The 10,898-nt window shown below is 39.1% G+C and overlaps 1 pseudogene; it reads left to right on the forward strand.

The window, feature by feature from the left end:
- The first annotated feature begins 4,920 nt into the window (after positions 1–4,920).
- On the forward strand, positions 4,921–5,024 carry LOC119826939 (annotated as a pseudogene).
- Positions 5,025–10,898: the final 5,874 nt, after the last annotated feature.

Raw genomic sequence — 10,898 nt, forward strand, 5'->3', positions numbered from 1 at the left:
TTTTAAAAATATTTATTTATTTTTAGTTACGCACATGAGTGTGTGTGTGTGTGTGTGTGTGTGTGTGTGTGGTGTGTAGACACGAGCATGAATCCAGATGGCCATGTATGGTTGGAGTCACCATGTAGTTACTGGGACTCGAACCCTGGTCCTGTAAAAGAGCAGCCAGTGCTCTATCCACTGAGCCATCTCACCAGCCCCATTTCTTAATGCTGTTGCCATTACTCTGTCCCAGGTTTTACCAACACTGGCTACGACTGCCGCTGGAGACGCCCACTAGCCCCGCGCCTCTGCTGCCGCTGGAGACGCCCACTAGCCCCGCGCCTCTGCTCTCTACTCCCACATCCTTTCTACCATGTGCTCTTAGTCCTACAACGCACCACTCAGAGCCCATCAGCATCTTCTCCTTGCCCACGCCCTTACTCACACCATAAGCCAGACTCGGGGGGGGGGGGCGGGGAGGTGCTTGCATCACCTGCAGGCTCTGCCGGTCTTTCCAGCCTTGTTACAAACCTCACTCCCCACTTCAGTCATGTTTTTGTGTCAGCTCCTGTCTCAGGGCCTTAGCACCAGCAATTCTGGCAGGAATGCTCATTCTCTCCACTATCTACCTCACTTCATTCTTCTATATAGGTTTCTTACAAATTTCTTCAAAGACTCCATGGACACAACTGCTTAGCTTCTTCTGTATAGCATTTATCATATATATATATATATATATACACACACACACACACACACACACACACACACACACACACACACATACACACACACACACTTCCTGGGTTACTATTCGTCTTGTTTGCTTGTTTGTCTTGTTTTGTGAGATTTCATGTCTCCTGAAAAGCAAGGGCCATATCTGGTTTGATCACTTCCAGACACACATTGGGGTCTCCATAAATGTTTTCTGATGAGTGAATACAGTAACCCCTATACACGAGACAGAACAAGGCATGAGAACAAGAAAAACTGCCAGGCCCAGGATGGAACCTTTCCCAGAGTCCTTCTGGATCATGGTATAGGCCCTTTGAAAGTAGAAAAAAAGGTCAGAATGACACCACGGTTAAATAGAAATAAGTCCCCTTTTCTAAGTAATTAATTATTAGAACTTGACTGTTCAGAATGTACTCTTTAGAAGGTTTAATGTCTTTCATTCCATAACATAAATTTACTTCCTAGGACAGCAAAGCCTTTACTGTCCTTCCAAAGGTCAGGTTGAAATCCTTCTGAGTTTTTGTTTTATTTTGAGACAGGGTTTCTCTCTGTTGCCCTGACTGTCCTGGAACTTTTACTGTAGACCAGGTTGGCCTCAAACTCAGCTGCCTCTGCTTTCCAAAAGCAGGGATTAAAGGGGTGCACCCTCCATGCTGGCTAATTCTGAGTTATTTTTAAAGACTAGATACTCCATATGGAGCTGAAAATTGTCCTTTCAAGTTATGTGAAAAATTATGTTGGAACTTCAATAGGGATTGAGTTAAATCTGTAGATTGCTTCTGGTAGTATTACCATTTTTAGTATATTAATCCTACCGAGTTATGAAGGTGGTAGTTCCCTCCATCTTCTGATGCCATCTTCAATTTCTTTCTTCACTGTATTGAAATTTTTTATTATGCAAGATTTTCACTTGTTTGGTTACAGTTTGAACAAGATATTTTATTTTTGAAGCTATTGTGAATAGTGTTGTCCCCCTGACTGCTTTCTCGGTCTGGTTATCATTTGTATACAGGAAGGCTACTGATTTTTGTGTATTACTTTTGTATCCTGCTACTTCGTTGAAAGTGTTTATCAGCTGGTGGAATTTTTACGTTATACTATCATATAATCCTCAAATAAAGATAGATATTTTGACTTCTTCAGTTGTCTCATTGCTCCAGCGAAGACTTTACATACTGTATTGAATAGGTATGGGGAGATGGACAACCTTGTCTTGTCCCTTATTTTAGTGGAAATGCTTCGTGTTTCTCTCCATTTAGATTGATGTCGGCTCTGGGCTTGCTGTAAATTGCCTTTGTTATGTTGAGGTATGTCCCTTGTCTCTCTCCCTAGTCTCTCCAGGACTTTGAGGGTGAAGAGGTGTTGAATTCTGTCAAAGGCCTTTTCTGCATCTAGTGAGATGATCATGTGGCTATGTCTTTCAGTCTGTTTATGTGGTGGATTATGTTTATCAATTTATGTATGTTAAACCATCCCTTCACGGGGTTGCAGAAGCCCCAATTGACAATTGCTTGCAAATGAAAACTTAGTTTTCTCGAATGGAGTCTCATTGGGTATACTGGGTATGCAAACAACTCTTAAGCCAGACCCTGTGTTCATTATTCGATGGTCAACACAAAAAGAACTCAATGGCAATTTCAGAGGTTCTTTGCCTCATAATGCCTTGTCAGGTTGCTGTCTCCCTTCCTCCCTCCCTCCCTCCCTCCCTCCCTCCCTCCCTCCCTCCCTCTCTCTCTCTCTCTCTCTCTCTCTCTCTCTCTCTCTCTCTCTCTCTCTCTCTCTCTCTCTCTCTCTGTTTCTCTGTCTGTCTCTCTTCCTTCTTCCTCCTCTTCTTCCTTTTTTACCTTACAGGTTCTTTATGTATACATTCTGTGTTTTTATGGACTTCTGTGCATGTGTTTCTTTGCATCTATTATGTTTCTTGAGCTTTTTTTGGCTCTATTTTTTCTGTTTGTTTCTTTCTTTTATCCTATTTTGGTTGTTGGTTTGTTGGCTTTTATTTTATCTTCTTCTTTTTTTTGATGCCTGTTTGTATTCTGATGAGAGAGAAATAAAAGCAAAGGATTTGGGTGGGGGGATATGTGGGAGGAGTTGGGGCAGGGGAACAATAACTAGAATATATGTATAAATATATAATATTCTCAATAAAAAGACTATATTCTTGGCTTAGTTTCAGTTGACCACCCTGACCCCACGTAGTGGAGCCCCTCCCCTGGTGCAATCTAAAACTCTCTGGTACATTAAATCAGCCAACTCCTGAGAAATATTGTCGACAGCAAACAGCTCTGTTCTTAATCCAAATTTAACATTTCATCTTACAAATTTGATATAATTGAAACTGAACAAGACCCAAGGCCTTGTGCAAGTTTTGGATGATAGAAGATAGAGTATGAGCTCAGCTATAATTACAACATGGTTAAATCGAGACTGTAATTTAGGGATTTAACCTTTATATTTAAAATGTAGGGGTTCTTTGCAACTGTAAGAACCCATAAACAATGATGACATTCTAAAGGAGGAAAGAAATGGAAGATAATGACAGTGCTAACTCTCTGATCATGTTTAGGTGTACTGGTCGGGAAGAGCAAGGAGTCTAGGAAGCAGGAAGAGCACACTGGGAACCTAAGATCATGCTTGCTCTTTATTCTGCAGTCCTGGTTACAGCAGACTTTATAATCAGTTGAGGGTTTGATGGACCGACAACACCTTCTCTGCTCCCATTTTTATCTCCATGATTGCTTATTTATTGCAGGAGCATGATACTTATTCTTAATTATATGCTAATCATAATTACTAAGGAAATTGCTGGTTACCCTGTCTGGCGTTGGGCAATCAAAACGAAGCTCGTGATGGAAACAAAAACATTTCATTAGAAAACAAAAGGAATTGGAATGGCGAACACTTTGATATCATTATGATTTGGTTCTGACAAATTATTATTAATAACGGAACTGAAAAATTTCACTGCCACTATCCAAAGCCAGACTGTCACAGCCTGTAGATTAGCATTTACTCCAATCTATGAATAGCCGAGACAGCTGCCACGGGAGGCTGTAAGACAAGACAGCTAGTCCTAATTCAGGCCCCCACCTTCTGAGCTCTTCTTGCCTTGCTGCGTCCCCCTTGCCCTGCCTACTTCAGTCTCTGGCGTTGTGTCTGCCTTTCTCCACTCCCATGGAATGATTTGGTGGGAAAACAATTCCATGTACCATTTCTCAGAGCATTCACATTCGTGTTTACTTTACCCCTAATTGGAAAAGTAGGGGGTTTGTACTCGCTTAATTTTGAACGTGGATTTTTTTCCTTTGTAAGGGACGGGATACTCTCCTAGTGCTGATAAAAATAAACCCTTGACTTCTTTGCCTTATGGCAAAGCAAGCAGGATCTGAAATAAGCAATGTTATGGAGTAAGACTTCTGCTTACTGAGTTATAACACATGATGGAGAGAAGTTTAGAAGTGGTTTAAAACTATTTCTCTTTTTAGGGACCTGATGCTTCAGTAGAACTTAATAATATAACTGGAGGTATGCTTAAAATTACTAGAAAATGCAGTGCAATTTGCACCCTCGTTTGGAAACATCTCTGCATATAATCTAAAAAAAATCACATTGGTGAGGGAAATTTACACAACCATGTAAAATTGTTTTCCACACAAAACAGATAAGAAGCAGCTTAGGAGGCATTATTATTGAAACAGATAAAAGCTAGTTATCAAGACTAAAATGCTGGGTATGTTCTGCCCTTGACACAGTTAAACAATTACTTGGGTTACTGGAGACTTGTTTCTATGAAGACCTGCAGATGACTGACTTGAGTATCACTGTGTTCCTGTCTGAAATTCTTGACTAGTAGTTTCCATTGACCAAGTATATGATATGTATAAAATCTAGCCAGGAAATGTATATAAAATCTATCTAGGAGCCGGGCGGTGGTGGCACACGCCTTTAATCCCAGCACTTGGGAGGCAGAGGCAGGCAGATCTCTGTGAGTTCGAGGCCAGCCTGGTCTACAAGAGCTAGTTCCAGGACAGGCTCCAAAGCCATAGAGAAACCCTGTCTCGAAAAACCAAAAAAAAAAAAAAAAATCTATCTAGGAAAGAAATGAGAAGAAATTGTAATTGCCTGCAAAAGATCATACACAAAAGTATACCAAAGTCACAATACCTAGAGGATTCTCTTGCAGCAGTGAAAAAGGATTTAGATGTGTTGTATTGAAAGGAGAGAAGGCTAGCACTCCTCTTGACAAGGATGGAATAGGCCCTTGGGCCTAACAACAGGCATACAGGTAAGCTAACCACTGCTTTTATATTTTGATTGAGGGAGCCATTATGGGGTTAGCGAGAAACTTGGCACTAGGGAAATTCCCAGGAATCCACAAGGATGACTCCAGCTAAGAATCCAAGCAACAGTGGAGAAGGTGCCTTAACTGCAATTCCCCTGTAATCAGATTGGTGACTACCTTAATTGTCATCATAGAACCAGTAACTGATGGAAGCAGATGCAGAGATTCACAGCTAAACACTGGGCTGAGCTCCTGGAGCCCAGCTGAAGAGAGGAGGAGCAATATTATGACCAAAGGGGTCAATACCAGGATGGGGAAACCCACAGAAGCAAGTGGGAGCTCACTGACTCTGGACTGACAGCTGGGGAGTCTGCATATGACCGAGCTATGCACTCTGAATGTGGGTGACAGTTGCATGACATGGGCAGACTGCCGGGCCACTAGCAATGAAAACAGTATTTATCCCTGTGCATGAACTGGCTCTTTGAGCCCATTCCCGGGGCGGGAATACCTTGCTTAGCCTAGATACAGTGGGGAGAGCTTTGGTCCTGCCTCAAGTGATGGCCAGACTTTGTTGACTTCCCATGGAAAGACTCACCCTCTCCGAGGAGTGGATGGCTGGATGGGGTGATGAAGGTAAGGGGAGTGAGAGGGAACTGGGATTGGTATGTAAATATGATTTTTAAAAGAAGAAATGGCCGGGCGGTGGTGGCGCACGCCTTTAATCCCAGCACTCGGGAGGCAGAGGCAGGCGGATCTCTGAGTTCGAGGCCAGCCTGGTCTACAAGAGCTAGCTCCAGGACAGGCTCTAAAGCTACAGAGAAACCCTGTCTCGAAAAAAAAAAAAAAAAAAAAAAAAAAGAAGAAGAAATGAAGGAGACATAAAAAAATAGAAAAATAAAAAAGAAAGGGGATTTTGACTCAACATAAAAACAGACATTAAGGAATCTTAGAACTTTAGTATACGCTATAATGTCTCCTGTAGTCCATTTTAAAATGCAGTGTGCTAAGCTGATATTGGGAACAAACCACATATCATTTTAATATCTAATTAAGCCAAATTTGCATCAAATAGTGTCAAATGATGGCTCAGAGTCTCAAAACTCTGTCACTTGATAACTGTGTGATCTTTGGTAATTGGTGAAGCCATGTTCACTATGGTCATGCTCCAAGAAGAGCTGTTCAAACGTCACAAAACCTTTAATTTTGTTGGGCCAAGCTAAAGTGCCATGAATTATTACCTTACACCACCTTCTGAAATGTAGCCATTTCCAGGTTGATTTAGCACCAGAATACAGTGTGCAGGCAAGTTGAGTGTGTAGCCATGGGGACCATGTGCTTATCAGGAGTCTAGCCTAATAGACATGCTGCTTTCCTGTTAGAAGGTTATGAGTTAGTTTTCTGGAGGCGGGCTTGTATTGAGTGTATTCTATTAGCCTCTCTAAAGTTGTTTCCACGCGGTGACTTTAGTCTCTGGACCAGTGTCCAATTCACTGCTGGGGTCACTAGATTTTTTTCTTTTGTAGTTTTCGGTGTTACGGTTACTTGAAACTCTCTCATTAAACTTTGCATATCTTTGCTTCGTAATAAGGAAAGTCATTTGTACTTTTGTTTATTGACTCAACTAAATGTCTGGAGAATTAAGGAAAACCAAGGAAATCAAAGCCTTGTTTTTGGTTTACATTAAGACATTGTCAAAATGGTTATGGCCATGCACAATGAATTTTAAAGAAGCACTCGCGGGAACGTGAATGATTCTTTTGGCTGGTGTGGGGGCACATGCTCTTAAATTCAGTCTGTGTTGTGTTTTTACTTCAGAAACTGTATTTTAAAGACCGCCCTGTGATTTCCTTAGTGTGACAGATGTCTGAATTTCCATGTCACCTTCATGTGAATTTTGTGGTGAATTTCTTTGCAAACATCAATATGTTCAACTACACTTGCTTGAAAATCCTGGTCCCACCATGGAAACAGAGTTAGAGTCAAACCGTATTAGATCCGCCTGCGTAGTTCAGCATATATAGTTCAACGTGAAGGGAAAACCTCATTAGTTTTCCGAAGTCCTCACTGTAGTATATGGAAAGTTCTTTTGCAAGCACACAGAAAGTTTTTCTTGTTCCTTTTATGAATGTAGTATGTTAACTTACCAACAGTAAAGACCGGGAAGGCATAGTATATATAAGTATTTTTGCACATGATCCGCAGGCCTATGTGGAATGCTCTGTGACCATAAGTTTACAATGATACATGCAAAACGGTGACAGTTTAAGTATCATTTGATGTCCCATTTGTTTTGAAATAAAACAAAAAAGAGTCAGACTTGAGAAAATCAAGTAACAAAATTACCTTGAGTTCTTTTTTTCCCAATCAGAAAAAATACCCAATTTTAAACATTTATTTTAGCTTTTATTTTTTTCTTTTACTTCTATCTCCAGCATACCTTGTATGACTCAATCATTTGTAATTATTCTAGATGACAGACTCATGCCCCATTTTTGTCATATTGACATGGTTTTAAGGAACACCATATTTTTTTTTCTTGGCAAATTGACTTTGTCTTTAAAGAGATTTTTAGGTTCCCACTATGTGTATATGTCACGTTATACTTATTAGCAGGAGAAGTCACGAGTTTTTCAAAAGATAATACGACATGGATAACAGAATATCAACAGAATGAACAGAAATAATGACAGGCAAAGGAAAATATGGGGAAGAAAGACATGAAAGAGCAGGTCTCAAAGTACTCGAGGACATAATAAATGATGTGGTCGTGTGAGCAAGGAAGGCAGAGATGAAAGCCAAGGGGAGAAAGGGGAGACAAATAGAAAGAAGGTATATTTTAGGAAAGGCCGGAATTAAAAAAAAAAAAACAAGGCAGGGAGAAAACAAGATTTATTTTAAAATTCAAGAAGAAATTTGAAATTTTGCAACATCTTAAGGATAACTGAACTGCAAAGTAGATAGAGAACGAGTCACAGCTGCAAAAAACGTTGGGAATGGCTGCACGGTTTATTACTGCTCTGCTCAGATGATTCCTATGTTTTGGGGAACAGAAGCCCAATTGCAACAGAGAGATGTTCCTAGGGTGTCCTTTAGAGTTTGTGTGTTAAAGCAAATGCATCCGAAAGGGGAAAGAAAATGATGAAAGACAGACATGAGCGGCGAAGGCCCAAACCTGAGCTGTGAGCAGGGAAACGGGCCTGTTGTAACGCCAGCTGTCCTGAAGGCTTCGGAGACCATAATTGTGATTAAGCAGCCCTCCTGCTGGCACTGGAGGAGTTATAGCCAATAATAATGTATTGACATTTATGTGGTTATGATGCTCTGACCTGAACTCATTTAACTAGTGCCCTGGTAATCGCCGACGGGTTCACATGCACTGTAATGCCAAGATAAAAATAGCAAAGTTGATTAAATACAGTTAGATGTTAATATAAAATAATAAAGTTAGGTATTTCATATAATGTTGTTCCTGACAATTTGTTTTCCTCATTGAATAAGTGAATGCAATTTATGAAAAAATAGCCCTTCATATTAGTTCCCTAAAGTTAGGCACCATGAATAATTAGTCTTTACTAAGCAGTTATTAAAGCTTCGCTCGAATTGTAAATCAGCTGAAAATGAGGAGCACAGGAGAAAGCAAGATTAGCTTCTGGAATGCTATTTTTGTGCATTTCCAAACTACAAGGTTTCTCGGGTTTTGTATTATTGTTAATGTATTAGATGATGGAGTTTGATTTATTCAAACAATCTCTAACATTTTCACCCTTCTCCACGCTTGAGATCCCGTAAAGTGTTGATTTACTTAGGGTCTATTAAGTTGTCCTGCAAATGAGACGGGCCTCTCACGCTCCTATTTTGTGATAATAAAGGGTACTAATGGATGTTTTCATGGATGGCCCCCTACTTAAGGAAAATGAAAACTAAAAATGATGCTGGTTCTTTAAAAGTTTATCCCTATGGCACCATCGTGTAAGCATACATATGGGACAGTAAAAATGGAAGACGACACATTAAATGACATTATTATAAAATGCAATACTCTTGGAATGATCCCTTATTAAATTAGGCTCTATGATCTGAGATGAATTTCCCCGATCCCTAATCCATCACTGGAGAAATATTAAAAGATAGGTCTCAACTGGTATTAGAATTGCACTCAGTCTCTACTTTCATTATTTTGAATTAGGGTGCTACTGGGGGAAAGCCTCTTAATGAGAATTAGAGTGATTCACTGGCCTTCTTTTGGATTTTGACAAGTAAAATATTAACTCTTCAGTCACAGCTGTCTGAATTAAAATACTTGGCAGCCGCAGATGCCCAAATTAAATTGGCCTTTATGTTTCCATATTGCTGACCTCCTTAGAGGCGACAACATCAAACCCAACAATAACAAAAAAAAGTCACAATGTGTCATTTCTTGGAAGAAAATATATTTATTGAAGTTTTTATATTTGTTTCAGTTTTAACATATAATTGAACAACTCCAGGACATTTTGAAGAGGAGTTTGTTTTAATTATATATTAAATAAACCTCAGTTACATACCAGGTATTTTAAACCATTAATTATATGTTAAAATAATCAGTAGAGTTTTGGGACATATTTTACTTGTTTAAGTACCATCAGCCAGAGTTTTGGGTCAAATTTAAGGATAAATAAACTGAATCCAGTATAAGTTCATTTAGAATAAATTTTTCCTTGCAAATACATACAAAACTCATTTCTCCAAATCTAGACATAAACTTGGTTAAAGATGCAGAATCGACATTAGCAGAATATACACAGAAAGACTCATTAGAGTTTCCTAAATTTAAAATTCATCTTATAGTCAAGCAACAACAACAAACACAACCAAAGTGTTTTTTAAAAATTAATGATATGGATCTCTATGTCTTACTTGATGATGTAGGTGCTTTGAACATTCAATAGAGTTACTGGTTTACAGAGTAATTCAAATAATGGTGAACAAAAATCTCATTGGCCAATGTATACTGATTTCTGATTCCTTTGCTTTTCTGTAGTCTCTGTAACCCCACCCTCCAGTCCTGTCTAATTTCTCATCATTGATCCGAACTTGGGATTGGTTGGACAATGATTCAAGAGAGACGCTGGTAAATGGATCTCACTGGTCTTATTTTATATATCCAGTATCGAGATGAACTCAGGGACATAGGTTAGGAATCTAGGTTTTCTTTAAAACTGTGTAATTAATGAAAAGGTTTAGAAAAATGTACCTTTCCACTTACCAGTGAAGTCCAGCTTACAGGAGAACTCCCCCATAAGAAGTTATATAAACTCTTAACAATTACACATACCTATTCTAGTGATGGTGTTAAGTTTCCATGCCTCATAAAGACATTTTTATATCCCTGAGCACATGTGGACCAAATGTTAAATGAACCCTCTAACAAATTTTGTTTGTGTAAGTGCACATACTTTCAAGTGGATAAAAATACATATAGAATCCAAGATCATTTCATTTTAATGAGCAGTAATATTAAGTATGAATTAAATAATGGAATTCAATGTCAGTAATTTATTTCTAAAAGGTTTTAAGATTTGACGAGAGGAAATCTTCTTACTGACTTTTGTGACTTTTTAGAGATTGTATATGACCCCACCCCAATTTCGCTTTAGCTATTTGTAAACATGTTATAGCTGTTTAATACTATTAAGCTTGTCACACTTATAAGGGAATACTCCAGAGTAGTATGCTGTCATGTAGTGAGGACAAACTACCATAGATCAGGGTACTTAACTGTGCATAGTCTTCCCTAGAACAAAGTGTGGTCGCTCAACAGTATTCTGGAAACTCTTCTGATTATTGATTAATAGTAAATGTGTTCTCTAAATTATTTACTTAGTGTGTGTTTGTAGGTCCGGGTGTCTGTGTATCC

This window comes from Arvicola amphibius, chromosome 11, assembly GCF_903992535.2.
Source record: "Arvicola amphibius chromosome 11, mArvAmp1.2, whole genome shotgun sequence".
NCBI lineage: Eukaryota > Metazoa > Chordata > Mammalia > Rodentia > Cricetidae > Arvicola > Arvicola amphibius.